The sequence below is a fragment of the Orcinus orca genome, chromosome 20, assembly GCF_937001465.1.
Source record: "Orcinus orca chromosome 20, mOrcOrc1.1, whole genome shotgun sequence".
NCBI classification, from domain to species: domain Eukaryota; kingdom Metazoa; phylum Chordata; class Mammalia; order Artiodactyla; family Delphinidae; genus Orcinus; species Orcinus orca.
Genome location: NC_064578.1, coordinates 30,098,780 through 30,121,598, shown reverse-complemented (window position 1 = coordinate 30,121,598; position 22,819 = coordinate 30,098,780).

Below are 22,819 nucleotides of genomic sequence, written 5' to 3'. Positions count from 1 at the left end.
AACCTCTAAGTGAGTCATTTGAGTTGAGTGGAATTTCGTGGCAGGTTCTTAGGCCTTAAAGGCGGAAAAGTTCACACCTTCCTGACACCGCTATAAAACACTGCAACATTACAACTTTTCAACCATATCTAAAAGGCCAATTTAGGTTTATTCCCATCCGCATTTATGGCCATGGTTCAGCAGGTGTAAACCGGTAATAGCTGCAGTCCAGCTCTGGGTGGATGCCAGCACAGATGTGTTCAGTCAAATGACTAATTGAAAACCTCAGACAAAATCCAGCAGCTTGGCCATTTTGCTTGCATAATAAAACAGAGCTGATAAAGGCAGCGGAGAAAAAAAATCCACCCATCTCATCATCAGTGCCATTAACAATCATGAGGAAAGATGAAAACAACGCATGGTTTATTCTGCAAATGAAGGCATAGAACTAGATGGTTTCCCAGGGGCCCATTACCCATTTTAATAATACATCAAGGAGCCTGAATAAACAGTTTGTCTGTGCAAAGCAAACAGAGTAAACTATTTACAGTTACCGCATACAGAGACAACTCCCAGCACTCGGAATTTAACAAATTTATAAAGGTACCTAACATGATAGCTATTAGCAAAATTAAAAGAGAACCATTATAGACTTACAGTCTGCCATGCTCACTCACCAGTCAAGAAGGAATGCCAAGACCAACTTCCAATTCACAAGAATTGCAACCCCCCTCCTCTTTTTTTTTTTTTTTTTCTTTCCTCCAAGAGAGCAGCCCGACTTGGAATCAAATTATGTGCATGAATAATAAAATACCATCTAATTAAAAACTGTAGTTAAATATGCAAAAATTAATGGTAATGAGACCGTGCAATGCCTCTGAGTATAGGCGCTCTCTGAATTACAAGAGCTCCTTTGCTTGACCTAAACAGGGGATAACAGAGGCAACTTTGAACTCTGTGGGTCCTGGCACTCCATGGTGCCCCATTATGTCTCAACGGTGAATGGCCAACCTGGATGGAACGCGGACAGCTCGGTCAAAGCATTGTCTTCCGGTTCTTGGGCATGGCAGGAATGGAAAGGACTGGGGTGGGCACTGTGCAAAAGGCTGGGTGGAGGAGGGGACCAGGACACGAGCTTTTTATCTCAAAGTAAGAAGGGTCTTCTCACAAAATGACGATGGCTGGACAAACAGATGCTTGGTGATAAGAGACAGGTGGAAAAAGTCTATTTGGGTGCTCATTTAAGGGTGTTTCCCTAAAGCTGTCCAGAGTCTTCTGACCTTCCCAGTCACCAGTGCAAGGTTCCACCCACACTCTGGATTTGTACCACATCCTTCTAGGAGAGCATGCACATGCCAGCACTGGGGTCTCGGACAGGGCTGCTACCAGAAACTTCTCCCCAGGGCAACCCACTTTCCTCCCTTGCACTCTTAGGAGTCTTCGCTATGTTGTCAGCACAAGCTCCGGGCCACGCTCTCCTGAGCCCCGTTTCAAGAGGCCACTGGTCTCTTTTTGGCTTTTAAGCCCTCTTGGCACTTGACTGTGCTTTTGGGACGGAGTCAGCTTCTTGAGCACGTGTCCTAACATTTGTTTTAGACACAGGAGACTAATTTCACCCATCACCTCTGCTTAGAGCTTCTCAATCTCGACTCCCCCAGTCTCCGACTTCCCGCTGCTTCGAGGCTGGTGATTTTGCTTGAGGACAGTTGATGACACACTGAATGACAACAACCCTTTAAGAAGAGAACGTGACCTTGGTGTGGTAGACAATTTCAGACTCACTCAATATAATTCCTCCTTTTGCCTTTTCATCTGTCGAAATGAAGTCTGACAAGCATTTCTTTGGGGAGGGATTTCTCATTCAGATGAGTCTGATGGAAAACTTCTCTCTCAGCACCTTCTTGAAGATGCCCATGTCATCCTGCTTATGATAAGGATTTCTTGTCAAGCCACTAAATACCTGAGCTAACTGATACATTCTCGACAGCCCTCTACACCAGGTGGGTTCATCAACCATGCAAAAGAAGTATGGTTGTGATGTCAGCATAGTGAGAATTTTGTTCACCACTAACTGACCTTAACCAGTTCTGAGATTTGTACTGTAATGTTTGGGACTTGTGAGAAAATGGTGAACCCGATTTGCCTTTCCCACCCCTGCACCCTTTTTATTTTCTTTGTCTTGTTGCAAAAGTCTGCATTTCTCCCTTCCTGTCTCACAGATTCTACCTGACCTGCTCAGTTGGCTGCCAAGTTTTAATGGCGGAAACTGGGTGGTAAGAAATTCTAGTGTTTAACATGGCAGAGGTGCAAAGGTGGGCAGGCTGAGCCTTCCTGAAATCCTTGGACAAATCACGCTTGGGTTTGGTGTTATAAAAGGGCTTGGTTATAACTGATTCACTTTGTTATAAAGCAGAAACTAACACACCATTGTAAAGCAATGATGCTCCAATAAAGATGTTAAAAAAGAAAAAAAAAGGCTTGGTGTCTAAGATGTAGGTTCCTTATTGATAGATGGATTGGTTTGTCACTTTCACCTCCCAAATGAGTGATATTTGAGAATTTGGTTAAGTATACAACCTCTAACATCATTCAGACTGGATCTTTGTCGCTTGCTGGTTGTGTGACCTTGGTCAAGTTCCCTCACCTCTGTGAGCTTCAATTTCCTCATCTATAAATGGAGACGATTATAATGTCTCCCTCCTAGGGTTCTTGTGTTGATTAAATGAGATAGTGTACATAAAGCACTCAGCACAATACTAACCTCACGATTAATTGTCGATGAGTAGTAGCTCTACTATATAACATCAACAGCAATAACAAATAACAATAAGGATTACTAGAGCTGACTTTCCATAAAATCACTTAAACCAGTATAGGGAAAACAAATAAAAAGTGAGGCGTCAAGAAGCTTGTAGATAAAAGCAGAAATAGATGCACTGGGAATAAACATAATAATTATCATAACATTTTATAGTTTTTCAAAATGTTTTGATGTATAATTATTCAAAGTAACAGGTAAGATACTTAGGATGACTAGAAGTAGAATGCCCAACTATTAAGCAGTCTCAGAGAAAGGAGGCTGGGATTACCATAGTTGGCAATGACCAATGAGGACTCACTCACTAGAACTGGGTCCGCCTTTCCTGAGCACATTTCCATTGGGAACTCAGAATAATACAGGACTTCTGCTATCAAGAGAAAAAGTGGGGGGTGACCGGTAAGTAGGCAACCAAGAAGGTCTGCAAAACCCTAGGGGGGCAGATATTACTATTATCATTGGACAGATATGGAAACTGAGGCTCAGGCAACTTAAGTAAATTTTTCAAGGCACGTGCCACTTACAAGTGATAGAACTAGGTCTAGAAGGCAGATCTTTAGGCTCCAGATTTAGTGTTCATTTTATTGCATTCAACTGCAAGGTGATATGAAATTTGAAACTCCAGGCTTACTGGCAGATGGCAAAAGAACCAAGAAGATGAACTTTGTAGTTCATCTCAGGATCTGATCGAAAGGAGCCCTATAAGTTTATCTGGAGAAAAACATTTTTCTTGACATTAAATTCTTGGAGAAATTTATTGCATAGATTCTAACATAAGAGACATGATAACATAATGGGTAATGTAAAAATGATAACTGGCAAATGCTCTGCCATTATGAAAAAGAGCAGTGGTATTTAACATTTTATTTTCTGTTAAGACATGTATGAAATCATGCTTCCATGGAAAGACCCAGGTTTTTTGTTTTGTTTTGTTTTTTGGGGTTTTTTGGGCTGCTTTGGGTCTTTGTTGCTGCGTGTGGGCTTTCTCTAGTTGCGGCGAGCGTCATTGCGGTGCGTGGGCGTCTCATTGCGGTGGCTTCTCTTGTTGCAGAGCACAGTCTCTAGGCACACGGGTTTCAGTAGTTGTGGCTCGCGGGCTCTAGAGCGCAGGCTCAGTAGTTGTGGCGCACGGGCTTAGTTGCTCTGTGGCATGTGGGATCTTCCCAGACCAAGGCTCGATCCCGTGTCCCCTGCATTGGCAAGTGGATTCTTAACCACTGTTCCACCATGGAAGCCCCTGGACCCAGGTTTTGACTAACCTTAAAAAATTGGGGGCAGAGAAGTTAATTTCTATAGTAATGGAACAGATCAAGTCTAAGAATAGTACATTGGGAACAATTACTCAGTACATTTTTTGGCAATGATAACCTGGATTTTGGGTTATGTGAAATTCCTGATATATGATAACCACATCTTTTTCTCTCCTGCTCAAAAAGGCAAATGAGTCAGTGACGCTGTTCTATGGATTACTAAGAACCAACTCTTCTTTTTATATGAAAGGGTCAATCACTTGCAAAATTTCATCAGCTATTATTAGTTTGTTATGTCTTATTGCACATACTACAATCGCAAAGTAGACACAAGCTCAGTATTCAGAACAGTGAGCAAATTCGCCTCCATAAGGAGGTGCTTAATTAAAGAGAAGACTCTGACATTTCCTGATGTTTGCCAAGTCATTTTTCTTTAAAATTACCTTAAATAAATTTGCACACTGTCTCGATAGCTGGAGATTATTCTACAGGAGAAGGATAGTGGCTCACTTTCTCACTGGCTAATGTTCAAAAAAAGCCCTGTAATCACCTGCAGTTTTTCCCACTGACCCACATCTTCAAGCCCATATGACCTTCTACTCACTCACTCAGAGAGAGGTTGGCCTGTGTGGCGGGAGCACATACAGAACCCAGAGCCCCCTGCAGTCACCGTGGAAATGCCATTGTTTGGCCAGCTCTCTTCATTACCTGGGAGAGCCTCTGACCTCCAGATGCAGCGTGATCTAGCGATCTGGCCTCTGAGTGAGCACAGGCACTTACCTTATTTTAGAGAATATGTTTCTATGTTTGTTCATTGGAGAGGAAATAAAGTCCTTTCTGCATTGAAAATGGCATCCTCTGAGGTAAAGTGTTTGTCAGCCTGGTTACGGCAACACAGAGTAATGGTTTCAATTTTGGGTTTTTTAAATAATGTCTATTTTATTTCTGGTTGAAGATGTTATTTATAAACAAGTTTAGAGAGATGTCTTATTGATTAAGGGGAACCCCCTTAGGCTGAGAAAATGGAAATTTTCATAAAGGTACCAATGCATGAGAGTCAGTAGATTGATTGCAAAGAGGGAAAATACAAGGAACTTTACCAAACTATCCTACAATTATTGAGCACTGCCTGTGTACCTGGTACTTAGTTCCATCTTGTAGGGGACGTGGAGAGGAGTAAGACCGAGCACTTAGCACTTGCCCTGATACAGACCAGGTGAGGGGTGTGGCAAACTCGAGATGCCATGCCCCACCCAAATGGGTGGGCAGTACTCAGCTTCCATGATGATATCCAGACGATGGAATCTGGCCAATGCACTTACATCACCCCGTTTGATAAGACTAACTGGAAATCAAAAATTTTATGTAAACTCTCTCTACTTTTCACTGTAAACTTTATTGAAAGAAAATAAAAACTGTGAGAGGGAAAAAAGAAAACATGTTATTTGGCTGTTTTCCCTGAATTGATTTGTTGGTTTGACAGCCTAAAAACTCAGCTCTTAATGGTATTCATTTTCTGTCCATTTTGTCTTGTGAAAAAATTAATTACACTTATGTCAGCCAAAAATACCTTTGGGTCTTTAAAGTCCTTTTTTTCTCCCTTTCTTAAGATGAAAGTATTTCTGCCTAATTGACCAGCATCTGCCATTGTGAGATGTTGGCCCTCATGAGAGACATTGAGAGGTGTTGGGAAAGCTGTCAGCCCATTTCAACTTGGTTTTAGCCACCGTTTTAAAATGACTTCTCTTCCCATCACATGGGAGTGAGCCTAGTGGTTGAAACCTGATGACAGAGGAGAAGGATGAGAGAAGAGAAGAAAGAGGCAGGGAGAGAAAAAGTAGGACTGTTGGAGGGTTGAGAATGTGCAAAAGACTAAGAGTGAATCGTAACTCGGTTCTTGTTTTTTTTATGCCTGCATTTATTCAATTCATAGATATTTATTGAGCATCTACTATGTGTCCATCTTTATTTTAGGCATGGATATATTGGGTGAATGGGGCAGACAACTCTGTGCTCTCGTGACACATTCCAGCAGTGGTGTGGAAGGGACAGAATATGAACAAGTAAACAGATAGAGTCATTTGAAATAGCAATGTGTTAATAAATCAAAGAAAACAGGGTAGTGAGATATGTCTAGAGGTTATATTAGTGGGAGTAGTCAGGGGAGACTCTCCGAGAAGTTTGAGCTGAAATTTGAACAATGACAAGAAAGCTATGCAGAGATCTGTAAGGGAGTGGTAAGGGACACAGTGTTAAATAAACTTGAACTAGGGACTGGGTCAGTTATTCCCATTTTGGGTTTTGTTTTTTCTGGTCTGTTTGGTTAACAAAAGGATAATGTCTCCATTTGGTATTAGCATCTCTTTCTTATTTATTTTTGTTTTTAATTGAAGTAGAGTCGATTTACAATGTGTTCGTTTCAGGTGTACAGCAAAGTGATTCAGCTATATATATTTATTTTTTCAGATTCTTTTCCATTATAGGTTATTACAAGATATTGAATATAGTTCCCTGTGTTATACAGTGGGACCCTGCTGTTTATGTTACATATAGTAGTGTGTATCTGTTGATCCCATACTCTTAATTTATCCCTCCCCTGCCCTCTTTCCTCTTTGGTAGCCATAAATTTGTTTTCTATGTCTGTGAGTTTATTTCTGTTTTGTAAATAAGTTTATTTGTATAATTTCTTTAGATTCCACATGTAAGTGATATCATACGATATTTGTCTTTCTCTGTCATGTTACTTCACTTAGTATGATAATCTCTAGGTCCATCCATGTTGCTGCAAATGGCATTATTTTATTCTTTTTTGTGGTGTTATGGTATTAGTATCTCTTTCGAATTCATATGTCTTTCTATTGGTAACATCTTTCTAATACTTGCTAGCCTGCCTCTTTAACAAAGCCCAAAACCTTCAGCAAGCAATAGTACCTTGCTAGAATTAATAGTGTTATTTTATTTGTTCTTTATTTTATTTTATTTTTTTAATTTTTTAAATTAATTAATTTATTTATGGCTGTGTTGGGTCTTCGTTCCTGTGCGAGGGCTTTCTCTAGTTGTGGCAAGCAGGGGCCACTCTGCATCGTGGTGCGCGGGCCTCTCACTATCGCGGCCTCTCTTGTTGCGGAGCACAGACTCCAGACGCGCAGGCTCAGTAGTTGTGGCTCACGGGCCCAGTTGCTCCGCGGCATGTGGGATCTTCCCAGACCAGGGCGCGAACCCACGTCCCCTGCATTGGCAGGCAGACTCCCAACCACTGCGCCACCAGGGAAGCCCTGTTCTTTATTTTTATAGTTTCTTTCCAGTTGGCCATTTTGCAATAGCGATATAAATTTCCCTTTTGAGTGACCGTCGTTAAGTGAAAAGAATGAATCAAGTACAGAGACAAATATAAATTAAACAATAACATAGTACTTTCCAGAATGAAGGTAATAGGTACTTTCCTTCCCCCTTCTCTTCTCACGTGAATCTGCAAGAATGTCTGCAAGAATGAGAAACCCAAGTAGTCTCCATCTCTACTGAAACTTGAAGCCATCTGTGATGCTTACTCATAACATGTTAAAACAGAAAGCTGATATAGAAGAGATAACCGAGTTAGAATGAGCATAAGGTGCTGTAAGAGAAAGATGTGGATTAAGTGAAAGCCAGTTTGACTGTACAGTGCAGCCTCGCCGTGCACTTTCTTTGCCCAGAATGTACTATCAGGCTGATAACCCAAAAGTAGGAGGTGAAGGGGTGGACAGTTCCTCTCGGGAGAACCTGGAACCAGAGGAAATACATAGGAACACACTAAAAAGCTGGTTTGCCATCTAATCACCTGTCAACACGCTCTCTCAGGTACAGGAACCCTTCAGTTAATAATTTTGTCAGCACTGCATTCTTAAACTCAAAATGACTGCAAAGGGTTCACAGATGTTAAAAGAACACCCCAACCAAGAAAGACAGAGACTAAACAAGAAATCAGAAGGAAAGAAATTCTGAGGTATGAGAAATAATGCAAGGAATAAAAGAAAATGTCACAATATTATAATTAATATTCACAGAGAGATGAAAATATATTGTATCCTTGAAACAAGAACAGGATACTATTGCTTTTAAGGTTCAAAGAAGAAAGAACTCTATGAACTCAAAGCAATAAGAAATACAATTTATGGGTTGGAAGGTACAGTTGATGAAATATTTCAGTAAGAAACGAGACTAAAAATGGAAAGAAAATATTTTAAAAATTATAAAACCTAACTGTGAGGTCTGACATCTGACTATCGGACCTCCTAGAAAGAAAGAATAGTGAACACAAAATGGAGGAGTGAAATTTATCAAGGAAATAACATAAGAAAGTATTGCAGAACTGAAGGACATGAGTTTTCTTGTGTGGGTTGAGAGGAGCCACTCAGAGTTCAGCACATTTTCTTTTCTTTGGCCGCACCGTGCCGCATGCAGGATCTTAGTTGTTTGATCAGGCATTGAACCCGTGCCCTCTGCAGTAGACGTGTGTGGTCTTAACCACTGGACTGCCAGGGAAGTCTCTCTCAGCACAGTGAATTTTAAAAGGTCCACCCAAGGCTCATCAGCATGGTATTCCATAACACCAATGAGAGATACTCTAAGACTTTTAGAGAGAAGAAAAGAAACCATGGTACACTCACAAGACTGGGAGGAATAACGGAATCAGATTGTTAACACCAAGAGAGAGGAGATACAGTCTTCAACACACTGAATGACAATGAGTTTTCAACCTAGGATTCTGTTTCCAGCTCAAATACCAAGTGTTGGGGTAGCATCAAAGCATCTCACAGACAGAGCATTAACCTTGCATGGACGCCTTCCTAGGAAGTGACTAGAGGATATACCTCATCAAAGAAAGCAGCTTGGGATCCAGGAAATGAATATAACACATGAAAGAAGCAAAGAGGATTCTGGGACAAGGTAATATCGACAGCCACATACCAGTATGCTGTAACTGGTCCAGATTGGATCAGGAAGACAGAGGGCTCCAGAAGGAGAATCTCTAAGAAAAGAAAAATAGATGATCTGATATATTGATACATGGATAATTTTATTAATCAGCTAATGGAGGCAATGGGAGGGATTTAAAACAGTTTTTTGTGGGGAGTTCCCTGGTGGCCCAGTGGTTAGGATTCTGGGCGTTCACAGCCGTGGTCTGGGTTCAATACCTGGTCGGGAACTGAGATCCCACAAGCTGGGGAGGCAAAAAAAATAGTTTTTTTAAACTATGAAAATGAAAAAAAAATAGATGATTATTGATTCCAAGAAGAGATACATTTTCCAAAAAGGAAACATAATTATGGCAGCTCCATTAGGCTCAACACTGAATGATATTTGCACTGTCAAAATAAGAAAAACATTGGATGTTGATTTAACTGGAAAATTTTATATCATCCCGTTGGGAAGATCTCGGGGAGAGGAGGCTGGGCAGGAGAGTGTGTGTGTGTGTGTGTGTGTGTGTGTGTGTGTGTGTGTGTGTGTGTGTGTGTGTGTGTTTGAGAGAAAGAAAGACAAATCCTTATTTACCAAAGAAAGTCAATATAAAAAGCCTAAAATTAATGAATCAAGAGATATCTATATCATCATATTATGTAAGAAATGCGGAGGTTAATGCCTGAAGAAACCTCTAAAAGAATTAAAATTGATGCTTCTGGAGAGGTGGATTGGGGTGAGTAGCGAAAAATGTTATCTTTCCATTATAAACCTTTTAGCATTATTTGACTGTTTCAGTTACATGCCTGTATTACTTTGATAAACTTATAACAAGCTTAAAGTAAAAGAAATAACACTACAGGTATTTCACAATAGGGTGGAAGCTTCTCACTGTCCCAGTTACCATTCTCACTTTCTTCCTCTGAAAGAGAGCCCCAGTTTTTCACTGGACGTTTGTCCATCTAGAATAAACCCTAGGTAATCCTGGGTCCCCCGCAGCTAAATAGAGCCATGTGGTTCTGGCCAACCAATTACAAACAGCGGTAGTATATACAATTTCTGAGCTGTGTCCTTAAAGGAAGTGGCCCTGTTTTTTGTCCCCTCCTACTTCTCGCTGTAGCTCCAGGATCCATGATGATTCTGGAATGGCAGCCACCCAGGGAGGAGTTGCAAGATAGAAGGGGCCTGCCTTTCTGCCACCACACTATGCCCTGGATTGATTATTTCCACACTTCTGGAAAGGAGGGAGACATTCATTCTCTCCTTTTATAAATTTATTTATTTATTTATTTATATTTTGGGCTGCATTGGGTCTTCGTTGCTGTGCACGGGCTTTCTCTAGTTGTGGCGAGTGGGGGCTACTCTTTGTTACAGTGCGCGGGCTTCTCATTGCGGTGGCTTCTCTTGTTGTGGGGCATGGGCTATAGGTGCACAGGCTTCAGTAGTTGTGGCGTGTGGGCTCAGTAGTTGTGGCTCATGGGCTCTAGAGTGCAGGCTCAGTAGTTGTGGCGCACGGGCTTAGTTGCTCCACAGCATGTGGGATCTTCCCGGACCAGGACTCGAACCCGTGTCCGCTGCATCGGCAGGTGGACGCTCAACCACTGCGCCACCGGGGAGTTCCCATTCTCTCTCTCTTTTTTTTTTTTTTTTTGCGGTACGCGGGCCTGTCACTGCTGTGGCCTCTCCCGTTGCGGAGCACAGGCTCCAGACGCACAGGCTCAGTGGCCATGACTCACGGGCCCAGCCGCTCCTCGGCATGTGGGATCTTCCCGGACCGGGGCACGAACCCGCGTCCCCTGCATCGGCAGGCAGACTCCCAACCACTGCGCCACCAGGGAAGCCCCATTCTTTCTTTTTAAAAACCACTGTTATTTGGGGGCTGTTGAATGCAGATACATTTAAACCCAAATAATGCATTTGAATATGTCAAAAATCCTAGCAGAGACATGCAAATTAGATTTGGGAAATACTGCCCTAGAATGCAGGAGTGAGGAGAAAGGAGAGAGTTGGCGAGGTAGCAGAGCAGAACCCTTTCTTGCGGAGCAAGAGGACTCGTATTAGTGGAAGGACCCATGCCTTGTCATCTGGTAAGGCTTATCCAAAAGGGTCCATCAATGTGACTCACCTACAAGGTGCATTAGGCTCTGTCCTCACCCTAAAGTTGCCTGCGGTCCAGGGAATCCTGGTAGGTACCCGTCTAACTCTACTAATGATGGTGGCTGATGACTGACTGAGCCAGATAGGATGACTCCTCTCCCTGAATCCTCAGACAACATGTGATGCTAGCAGCTCTAGCAACATTCCAATTTTACAGAGGAGGAAACTAAAATTCTGAGAGGCCGTACAGGTCCCCAAGGTCACACAGTTAGAATCACTGTCTGGTTTAACTGCCAGACCTAAGGCAGATGATGGAGTGCTGACCCTGAGGTTCAAACAAAGGAAGAAGAGATGAAATCCTTGTTTGATGAGCAAACTGGGACCTAGAGGTTCTGAAAGGTGAAGTTGAAAATAGGAGGAATTCTAAGAGGTTCGGATGGTATGAACAAAGGGACGGAGGCTGGAAAACACCAGGCTGTCTTGGGAAACTGTCAGTGGATGAATCCAGGTGGAGGAGAGTATGGTGACCCCATGGAAGATGAGGCTGGAGATGCAGGATTGGCGCCAGGTCACAGAGGCCTCGAGTGCAGGCTAGAGGTGTGCTCTGGATTCTACAGGACCTGGGTGGCACGGGAAGTTTGCTTGTTTGATTGCTTTTGTTTTTTAGTAAACGCATCAGGTACCTGCACTGTATTTGTGCGATGTGGACCCTCTTCCATGAGTGTGTATTAAGGCCACCTTTCTGGTGGCCTGCTTGGCCCCGTCCCATCATGGCGTCTACACTGTTTACACTGGCTCTGGTGGCAGGAAGGCCAAGGGGACCACTGGGATGTTTCCACTCCTGCCTTTGCGCTGTGTGTGTCTGGTCCACAGAGCACTTCACTCCGTGAAGCAGGGATCCGTCTCTGGAGCAGTTTTAGAGATGCATCTTCCCTCTTCATTGCCAGCTTCTGTCTGGGCAAAGGTTGGCCGTTGGGCAGAAGCTTTAATCGCACTTAAAGAATTAAAAGATGAGCTAGGCAGAAAAGGATGGAACGGGCCCAGAGAGAGCTCCATGGTGGTGCTGGGCGTGGGGAGCGAAGCTTCTGACTGCATCTCACTAGACTTGCAGCCGGCCAGCTGCAGATGGGCAGCCCCAGATGAGGATGCTGAGAACCCGAGGATCCTCCGGGAGCCCCGAGTGTGCCCACATCAGTTAGTGCTCCCCCTTTCTTCAATATTGAAATAAAAAGGCTTAAGCACCCGTCCCTGAGGAAGGGCCAGCCACTCACCAAGAGGTCTGAGGACTCCTGAGGATGGCCCCCTCTTTCTGTCTCTCTGAAGCCCTGTGCCAAGCTGGCACCTGCCACCATGCCCCCCTCCCTGCTCAGCGCCGTTCCTATCATCCTTCAAAGCGCTACTACCCCATCTGCTCTGAGAAGCAGACCCTAGTGCAGAATGACAGGGGGTGGGCCCACTCTTACCCTTTACACAGCCTGGGACACAAATAGAGGGAAGTCCACTTACTGGAAGTCCCATGACTTAAAAGTTTTAAATATTCTAAATATCAACATATTTGCAAATGTTCTATCCATCTACCTTGACAAAGAGAACTTGGCAACCACCTGGAAGGAGGCTTTGAATTGAGAACTTTAGCTCCCCGGACTTAGGTCTGCAGCTCACCTCCTTCCTCTACCTGCCGTAGTCCCTGAACCCCCTGGGGGTTGAGGGAGGAATGGGGGTGGGTGGGAGAGGCTCTCCCTTACTTTTCCGGACTCACGTCCGGTCTCCATCCGTCATCTCCACACACAGCCTAGGGCTGTGGCACACTTAGCCCTTGGGGAGCAGGTCTGAGCAGCCCTGGAAATGGGCTTGGGCATGGAAAATTCTAGGGTCCTGGGTGCCAGGAGTAGAGTCCAGACAAGCGGTTGGCATGACCTTTGGGCAAACCCAGCCCTGTTTTGGTACGGCCTGCCATGCCGAGAATGGTTCTTACATTTACATTTTTAAATGATTGAAAAAAATCACAAAAGAATAATATTTTGTAACTTGTGACAATAATGTGAAATTCAAATTTCAGTGTCCATAAATAAAGTCTTATTGGAATCCAACTATACTCATTTACGAATGCATTATCTTTACCTGCTTTTGTGTTTCTACAGCAGAGGTGAGTATTTGCAACAGATCTGATTGTCAAAGTCTGAGATACAGACTAACTGGTCCTTTACAGAGACCAAAGTTAGTGTTCCTTGTGTGACTTTACTATGCAGAGTCATTAGCTCCAGAGTAGCCCAGGCAGCCTCACTTTTAACATTTAAAAACACTGTGGTGAAATAAACATAGCAAAATTGACCATCTTAGCCACTTTTTAAGTCTACAATTCAGTAGCATTAAGTACATTCACGCTGTTATGCCATTAGCATCACCATCCGTCTCCACAGCGTTTCATCTTCTCGAACCGAAACACTGTCCCCATTAAACAATAACTCCCTCATCCCCCTTCCCCACAGCCCCTGGTAACCACCGTTCCACTTTTTGTCGCTGTGAATTTAGCTACTCTAGGCACCTCAGACAAGTGGAGCCACACAGTACTTGCCTTTCTGTGACCGGCTTTTCTCACTCAGCATAACGTCCTCGAGTTCCTTCCATGTTGTATCAATAACATGTGTCAGAAGTTCCTTCCTTTCTAACGCTGACTAATATGCCATTGTATGGACAGACCACCTTTTGTTTATCCATCCATCCACCGATAGGCACTGGATTGCTTCTACTGTGAATAATGTTGCCGTGAACATCGGTGTACCAACACCTTCTCAGGACCCTGCTTTCCATTCTATCCCAAAGTAGAATTACTGGATCATACGTTAATTTTATGTTTAATGTTTTGAGGAACCACCACACTGTTGTCTACAGCACCGTTTAATATTTAACATTCCCACTTACCTCAGGGAGCCTCACTTTCCAAAACGAAAAAGAGCTTATGGAGGTGTTGGCCTCATGAAAATGCCACCCATCTTTTAAAAAATCCTATCTCCCTAAAGCAGGAGTTTTTGACCCTGGATACACATGAGAATGTATGGGGGGGTGCTTTAAAAAATTATCAAGGCGTGTGAGTGTGTGTGTGTGTGCGCGCGCGTGTGTGTGTGCACGCGTGTGTTGCTGGGGAAGGCGTCTTAGACCAATGGAACCGAACCCCTGGGGTTAGAGTCTGGTACAGGTTATTTGCCCAGGTTATTCCCCAGAGCAGCCTGGGTCGAGAGCCACTGTCCTTGGACAACCAGCCTGCCCTGCGGCTAGCTTTTAAAATAACTCCTCTTTCCTCTTGCTACATCGTATGCCTTTCTGAGGACCCAGCTCCAGGAAGCAATAGACTTGTCCCTGGACTCATGAGTGGTGTTGGGCATGGAAGTGGTGACACACGGCTTCCTGGTGTGATAACGGGTGTGTGGAAGACAGACGCCATCTGGAGCAGAGGGCGGAGGGGCTGGGATTGGACTGGCCACACCCTGTCCCTTCAGCACCTTCCTGCCTTCGGGGACATCTCTAGGGCCACTGTGTCCCTGGCTCCTGGCATCTCTGCCTCTGGGGGAGTACTTCTCTGCCCCTGCCTCACACACACACACACACACACACACACACACACACACACACACACTCACACACACACGCTAAGCCTGGGGGGCGGGGCATAGGGTCATCCTCTTTATCCGCAACTAGGCCCAGGTTCCAAAGCTTCTTCCCTCAGGTAACATGAAAATAAGCTCCCAAGTCAGAGTCAGACAAGAGACAGGCAGAAACGACTTACTTTTTTACACTTTTCTTCTTGAATCCAAATAGGTGTTTCATTCTGCAGTGGTGATTTCTGGAGTCCTATTCTGCTTGGTTATCTTCCTGGAGAGGCAAAAAATGCCAAGGGAGATTTTAAACATTGCTTTTGTGAAATATATCGAGGCAAGGAAGGCTACAATATGTGCTTAAATGACCTTGAATGATGAAGACCGGGCAGGATTGTTTTTTTTCCAGAGTGGCCCTTGTAGGTTTAATTGTAAAGTATAATTACTTCAAGACATCATAATTTGTTGTGTACAATATAAATCAGTAGAACTCCACGGAATCATGTTTTTAATGTAGACCCCCAATAAAATGTCCTTTTATGACATAGCAGATGTTTCTTAATTCACTAGCGCCATGCATTGGGGTATTAAGATTATTCCTTGGCATTTTATTATGAATAACATACTTGCTCCAACATTAAGTGGGCCATTAAAGACATAAACAAGCTTTTATGCCCTGGTTTTCAACAGCTGCTGGTGGTCTACCAAGTGATAATCCAGCTTTCAGCAAATATTCTTCAGCTCTGAGAAATAAATACATTTAATAGGGTAACCCCAGGTCAGTCCACAGCTTCTGGGATCCTGGCTCAGGAAAATTTGTGAAGCAGGAAAATGAACTGAAGAGGTTTGCTTTGGGTGAGTTGTTTTGAGAGCCCCTGTTTCCTTGAGCGTGTGTGTGTGTGTGTGTGTGTGTTTAAAATAGAAAACTAACAATTGTAAAAGGAAAATAAAATAAGGCGAAATGCAAGGGAAAGACAGTGCCTTGCAGAGGGTGTGCGGGCTCTTGCCTTCCTGATCGAATGAGAAGACATTTGCACAAATTCTATAACCTGTGCTTTGAAGGAAATCAGCTGAGTCGGTCTTATGCCTCGAACAAAGGGAGGTGAAGGACGGTGTAGGTCACGGTCCCATTCAGTCACTGGCATCGAATCTGAGCGGATGTGACCCCTCTGTGACAATGTTCCCAAGGTGTACAGGGAGGAGTTTCATGTCTGTAACTAGGATGGGAGCCAGATAAGCCCTCCCTCTCCCCCACCTTGGACTTCCTAAAGATAACAACTCCGGGCGGTCCAGGAGCAGAGCGAGGGAGGTGCTGAGATAGGAAATACCGAGGCCTGTATTATCGTTGGCTCACCAGTCCTGGCTTCCTGTGCCAGAGGTAGCCCCGAAGGGTGCGAAACTTTGCAGTGCTAATGTACACAACGACATCCTCCTACGAGCAGATGTTAGGAGAAGAAGAAAAAGGAGCCGGGGCAAAGACCTGATGGAAATTTGCATTAAGCCTATGTTGCCCTCCCCCGCGACCCCCTCCCCCTCACTGCAGCCCCCCGGGGACACTTGGGACACAGAATGAAAGAAGGGGAAAGGTGGAACTGATCTCCCAGTCTGGTCAATTCCAAATCTATTACACGATGTGTCATCAACAGGAGGTGGGAGAAAGAGTTACAATTTATGTAGCAAATCAGGTACCGTGGACCTACCTTTAATGGATATAATTCGCGGGTATCACTATCACAATATTCTAACTTTAAATATTCTGCGCGGGGCGGGGGGGCGGGGACAGGGGATGAACACTTGGACGAAATGTTAAGCACCTTGTCCTAAAATGACTGGAGATATAGCGGAGAATGTCTGTAGGAAGGCTTTTTGTCTTATGTGCCTTTTCTTTAAATAGAGTTTAGTAATAAATTTTCTCTTCCTTTTTTTTTTGGGTTGCTGAGGAGGGTTTATTTTCTTTTTGTGTTCTATTTCATTTTGCAGTTGGATGTACTATTGTTCTGGAGCTGGTGAAAAAAGGGGAGGGGAGCAGGAGGCAGGAACCACATTGTGAGTGAACTTGGCAGAAAGGAGAGTCAGGAGGTAACTTTCCTGTCCGGCACAGTATCTGAGGCTTGCACTGCTCTTGGCCTCATCAGTTCTTCCATGGTCACAACTAAAACATTCCTGTGCCCTGACGGAACCACGAAGGGACCCGAGGTGGGCTTTTCATTTTTTTCACGCACACCTGATTGGAAAGTGACGTTTGATATTACTTTTCCACTATGTTAATTACAACTTGAATAGGATTTTACCGTGCCCTGGATGACATCACTTTGGAAACAACATTCAATTGGGTGGCTCGAGTTCTTCTGGATGGTTGTACCAAATAAACACGCAAGCCTTCTTTTTATAGCCAGAGCCTGTGTCTCTAAACAAACACACACACACACACACACACATACACATTTCTAACCACATCAGAAAGCAAACAGGACTGCCAACTTCACAGCATTCTACATGATTTTGAATTAATATTAGTCTATTAAAAAGCTGTAACCAGAAGAAAAAACTTAGCCCGATGCGCACAGCAAATACATTTCACAGTTGTTTTGGACAAATGCCCTCAGTGAATATGTTTAAAGTCATGTACAACAGAAATATGTTATCACAAGTAACCATGTTTTAATAAACACTTTGTCTTTTTGTACTGCTTTCTTTTTCATCACAATAATAGAAATATAACACCATATATCACTGTAAAACACATTTCCACATAAATGCTGATAAGCACAAAATATTTTTCATCATTTACATTTTAACTGTAATAATATATGGCAGGATTAAAGTGGCATCCATCATGTGTCTAACTAACCTTGCTGTAATGAATTTTTAAATGTAATGGTTTCTGTCGCAAAGTAAAATCGTACATAATGTCTAGTGACACAGTATGCTGGTGGATGGGTGGTTTTTTAAAATGGAAATGCAACTTCATTTTTAATTAGATGTATAAACTTCCCCACCTCCACTCCCACCCAGCTCCCTGACCCCCACCCCCGATTTCTGGTAAAGCAAGAAATACCAGAGGTGTGAATATGTGAAGTACTGCCAGACGGCTCACTCCTCCAGTTACATAAAATCACTTGCTTGTTGGAAATTCTGTGAATTTGACGTGTGTGTCTGTGCGTATGTTTGAGAAGAACCAGGCACCAAATAGAAACAAAAGCTGATGAAAATCACGGTGAGGAAAGCTTTCTACGGTGTCTGGAGGGGCTTCGATGCTGGGAGGGGTCCCCTCTTCCTGACAGTGTCCTGGGATCCGATTTGGGATGGGGTGGGGCACGAGGGGTGTGTACTGGGGGGATCTGGGTTCTCTCTCTCCCTCTCTCTCTCTCTTCCTTTCTCTCTCTCTCTGCTTGAAATAACAAATAAGCCGACTCACCAGAGAAGAATCATTAAAAATAATTTGCACAAGCTTTCGGTTGTGTGAGCTCTTTTTTGATACAATATTTCCTTCCGTGATTATCACTGAGGACATGTTCCAGCCATATGGAAGCGAGCTGGGCTGGGAGCTTCCCCAATACCTGAGTGGTTAATTAAGAGCCGTTGCCCGGCCACAAGAAGCAGGTTTGAAATCCCTCTTCAGTCTCCGACAATGAGTAGCTTTTTTAGCAGCAGAAGTCACCAGGGACAGCCAGAAGCGAGGGTAATTATTTGAGATAACATACAGCTGAAAAGAGTGTGTGTGAGTGCAGAGGGGGGCGGGGGGAGGGGGGCCGCGATGCGCCGCTGAAAGAAGGGCAACAGTAGAGAAAAGTCTATAATAAAAAGGTCAACATCTCCTATTTTTCTGTACAGTGTCGACAGTCTGTAATGCCTTTTTAGCATGAATGACAACGGATTCTGTCCTTTTTTTTTTCTGAAAAAAAAAAAGGGGGAATATCTTATTTTGTATTCAAACTTTGCAATTGTGAGTTCAGGCCTGCCAGCTCATCTGAATAAGCTATTCTCACTTTATCAGGGTTTGCTGAACTGACTTTGATTGCATTGTTGCAAAATAACAGTAATTTTTCCATTAACCCATACAAACCCTCAGCGAGCTGGAGAACAAAGAAATATCAGAGGGATGAAAGCTGTGAGCACGGGGAAGGAAGCCAGGGGTTTCCTAAATGGCTCCAAATGCGTCCGCGCACACCAGCTTCTCAGGCTGGCTGAGGCCGTTCCGGGATGCCATTTGGGGCTCCCTTTGGGGTTCCTCGGGGTGTGAATCTCAGGGGGCATCTTTCACCCTCTCTGCCAAATTCTATTGTTTCCTCTGTGTTCACAGCATCTGGGAAGCAGGGGGCTGGGTTTCCCTCCCTTCAGAGGGATGGTGTTTTATCCTTTATCTTTTTGGTGCCTAGGACCTCAGTCTACAACTAGAACTCAACTCAGAAACGCTCACAGCCCTTCAGAACCCAAGACTATCTGAACACAGAGGCACCTTCCTTTCCCCCTAGCTAGAAGCCAGCAGGCAAGGGGAAAAGCCAGTTCCTTTGGCAACTGGAACTGAGTGGAACCCCAAAACCCTGAGATCTGACATGTTCAGCATCACGTCCACTGGTTCTGGGGTGGCAGGTGCACTGGTAGATTCCTAGTTTCTATGTAGCTCTGTGAGGCTGTCGTTTGACATTCACGCATCCGCGTTTGCCAGTTGTTTTAAGGCCAGGAGGAAACTGAGGGCAAGCAGGGGCTCCGACTCTCTCGTCCATCCGCTGGGTATCCGCATCTGGAAGCATCCTGCTCGGCTGAGGTACGATGTTCCCGCGGAAGATCCCGAAGTGAGGCTGTTGCCGGTTCAGTGGATCAACATGGAAGCAAGAGTTTCTGTTTTTGTTTCCTAAAGCTGAAATGTCGAGAAGTTAAGCTCATCTGTGGCCTGTGGCTCTCTGCAATGGGAGCGGGCCAGGAGTTGAGGTCGACAATGGCTTTGATCTCCTGGCCTCCCAAACGACCCGGCTCAGGCAGTGGTGGTGGCACCCGCATCCGCGCCTTGGCTTTGTTTAGGAGCTGCCCGATATGTTAATTATCTCCTTTACCTCCTCGGCACGGTACTGTCAAAGCGCACACCAGTCTTTAGAAAATAAAAGTGAACGTGGCGAGCCCACTGTACCCTGCTCTCCTAATCTCAGTTCTTGACAACGCCGGAGCTGTCAGATGAGAAGCAGCGTCACTGGAATAAAGGTGGGCAGATGTGTGATAATGAGACAGAAGCATGCAGATGCTAACAGAACTCACCAGAGCAGGCCTGCTTGAGTTAGACGGATCCAGGTAGCAGCTGCAGAGTGTCAGGTCGCCAGGATGCTACCTTCTCTTGATTCTCATTTAAGAACCGCTCCGCGCGTGGCTGTCTGTCAGTGAACTTTTCCCTCTCAGGAGCTCCAACCCCTAGGTGATCAGTCACATTTCGACATAACTAGATGTCAAAAGAAGTTTAAGTTGTGTGACGAACTGTGATGCAGTCAGCGCCAGCCTCTGGCCTCCAAGGCGGTTTCTTAATCATCAGCCTGGAAACTCTGGCGCCTTTTCTGGCGTTTTGTTTTCTTATTAAAATACTGGCTAAGTCTTTGTCAATATCCATGGCAGCAACGGTGAGCTCAAGACAATATTATCCCAAGCATAATTTAATTTGAAATGTGGAATTCAGACCCAAGACGGCCAGAGAGCAAGAGGTTTGCGTTGAGCAAACAGGCGTTCTCTCCAAAAGGCCCATTTTAGCATCCGTAATTAAAACAAGAGCGTTTGGGGATTTCTTGTTAGCCCCGGTTGGGATGCTGGTGATGAGAAGGGAAAATTCAGGGCTACGTGGAGGGTGTCACTGTGGGCTGTTTCTGAATCAGGGGAGTGGGAGTGAAGCTGAGAATAATAGATTTGGGCGGATGAGAAAGTGATTCCAACCTAAGAAAGGCAGGAAACAGAAATAACCCGAGAATTGTCGTCTTGAATACCAGCAAAACTTTGAACTAGAGTAGGAACTTTATGGGGTCTTTATCGGTCTCTGTGAGCCGTGGGCTCCCCCAGAAAGTGCTTGGTGGGGAGCTGGAGGGGCGTCTGGGGTGTGGGCAGGCAGGTATATGTGACACGTGTTGTCACATTTGCAAGGAAGCCCGCCAGCCCTGGCCCGTCCTCGTAGGGCCGGCATTTCTTGAAGCATTTAATTGGGTCTGGTCAGTTTCTTCTCTAAATATTTTCATCTTCTCCTGCCACTGTTTACCTTTCCATTGGGAAAATAAATACTGCATGGCAGCTCTGCCTGCTATATTTTGCTAGAGATTTTAATCCCGATTCCTGATGAAAGGTTTACATACACACACACACACACACACACACACACACACACACACACACCCTCCAACCTTGGTGTGAATGCACCGCGGTTCATAAACTGCTTTTCTTTCTTCAGAGAGTGAAAGGATGTGCTACGGAAACCTAATTCTGCATTGACATAATGAAGTGTTTGAAGGAATCTCAGAGAGCCAGCCAGTCTCATCTGGAATGTTCTAAACCACCCCTCTGAACCTTCACCCCACACCCATTGCCACTCCCCCACCCCCCGATATAGAAAGATTTTCACAGAGTGGCTGTTATGCCCTCATCGCTCTCACATAAAACAAGGCTTCTCCCCCTAGATCTTGGTATTTAGCTGCCTGAAGCTCATTCGTCCTTCACTGCTTTACCCTGGAGTTTTAAATTTTTAAGCAGCTAGGATTCGTCTAAGAGGTCTTAACCTTATAATTTGTAATAACTTAGAGATCACGTTTCTAAAGTGTGAGTTATTTTTTTTTTAAATGCTCCTTTCCCTTCACCAGCCATTGATTTGCTTCCTCTTGCAGTCAGAATCAGCGCTATTAAATCAGGTGATGGAAAATGCTCATTTATTTCTCAGTGGTAAAACACAAACAATTATGAGACATTTCTTAACGTGGATTGATCTTGCCTTAAATGAATGCCCAGAGCGTCAGAAGCAACCAGAGGGGCAGTAGAGATGAAAAAAGTGGGGAGGAGAAGGACCGGCCAGACCAAGGTCCTGGACAGGATAGAACCTTTGTCAGCTCAAACCTTAGCCACCCAAGTACTGACTGATTTTTTTACTGTGCCGGCCACTGCAATAATAGAGGCAGCGTGGTGGGAAGCACATCGTATTTGGATTCAGGCGTGTGAGCTGTTTAATTCTGCCCAAGTTGCTTGACCTCTCTGGGCTTCAGACCTTTTTCTCTATGAAATAGTAATAGCATCTGCCTCATAAGTTTGCTATGAACGTTAAAGGAGATACTATATAAGTAAATTACCCAAAATCGTGCTGGAGAAACTATAGCTAACAAGAGAAATACCAGCCTCCAGGGAGGGTGGGTACACACCTGGCCCCAGACCGCAAGAACTTTACGGTCTTGAGGGGGCAAGAAAGAAACCCACACAGATCGGGCTAATCATAATGTTGAAGGAGCCAACGCGAGAAGATGTTTTTCCTTTTATGTCTGCTGCTTACAACAGGGTTGGGTTCCTGCTACACCGACTAAACTTTGTATAAAAATTATCTAAGGACCACCTAATGTGTGTCGATGCCACACATGTCACATGTGTCAGCCTCTCCCAGTAATGACTCTCTGACATAAACAGTAAGGAAGAAATATTACAATTACCGAGGGTGCCGGAGCCCGCATGCATTTTCATGAGGGTCCTGGTGAATGGCAGCCTGGGCTCTGTAATCAGCTCCCCCTGCCAGCAGAGCTGGCCAAAGAAAGCTCTCGTCCCCCCAAAGACAATTAAAATGAGTTAAATGAATTAAAAAGGCCCTTCCCAGTTAAAGTACAGTCAGAGGTTAGAAACAGTAGTGTTTGGATTTATGGAAACTCAGAGGCTGCCAAGCCTTAGAAATTGTGGCTCACGGGGGAGTTGTTTCCGTGGGAGCCTAAACAGCTTATGAAATTGGAGGCAATATGCATAATTTTAAATTTCTGGGGTGCCGGTTTCAATCCCCTGTTTATTTTGGCTTCTTAGGTCAATAGGAATATATTTTTACCCAAAATTAAATTGAGAGGGGGCCCGGGCGCGGGGAGGGAGGGAGAGAGAGAGAGCCTGCGTTGTGGTAGCTATTAAAACAATGGGACAACTGAACAGGAACTTTCCTG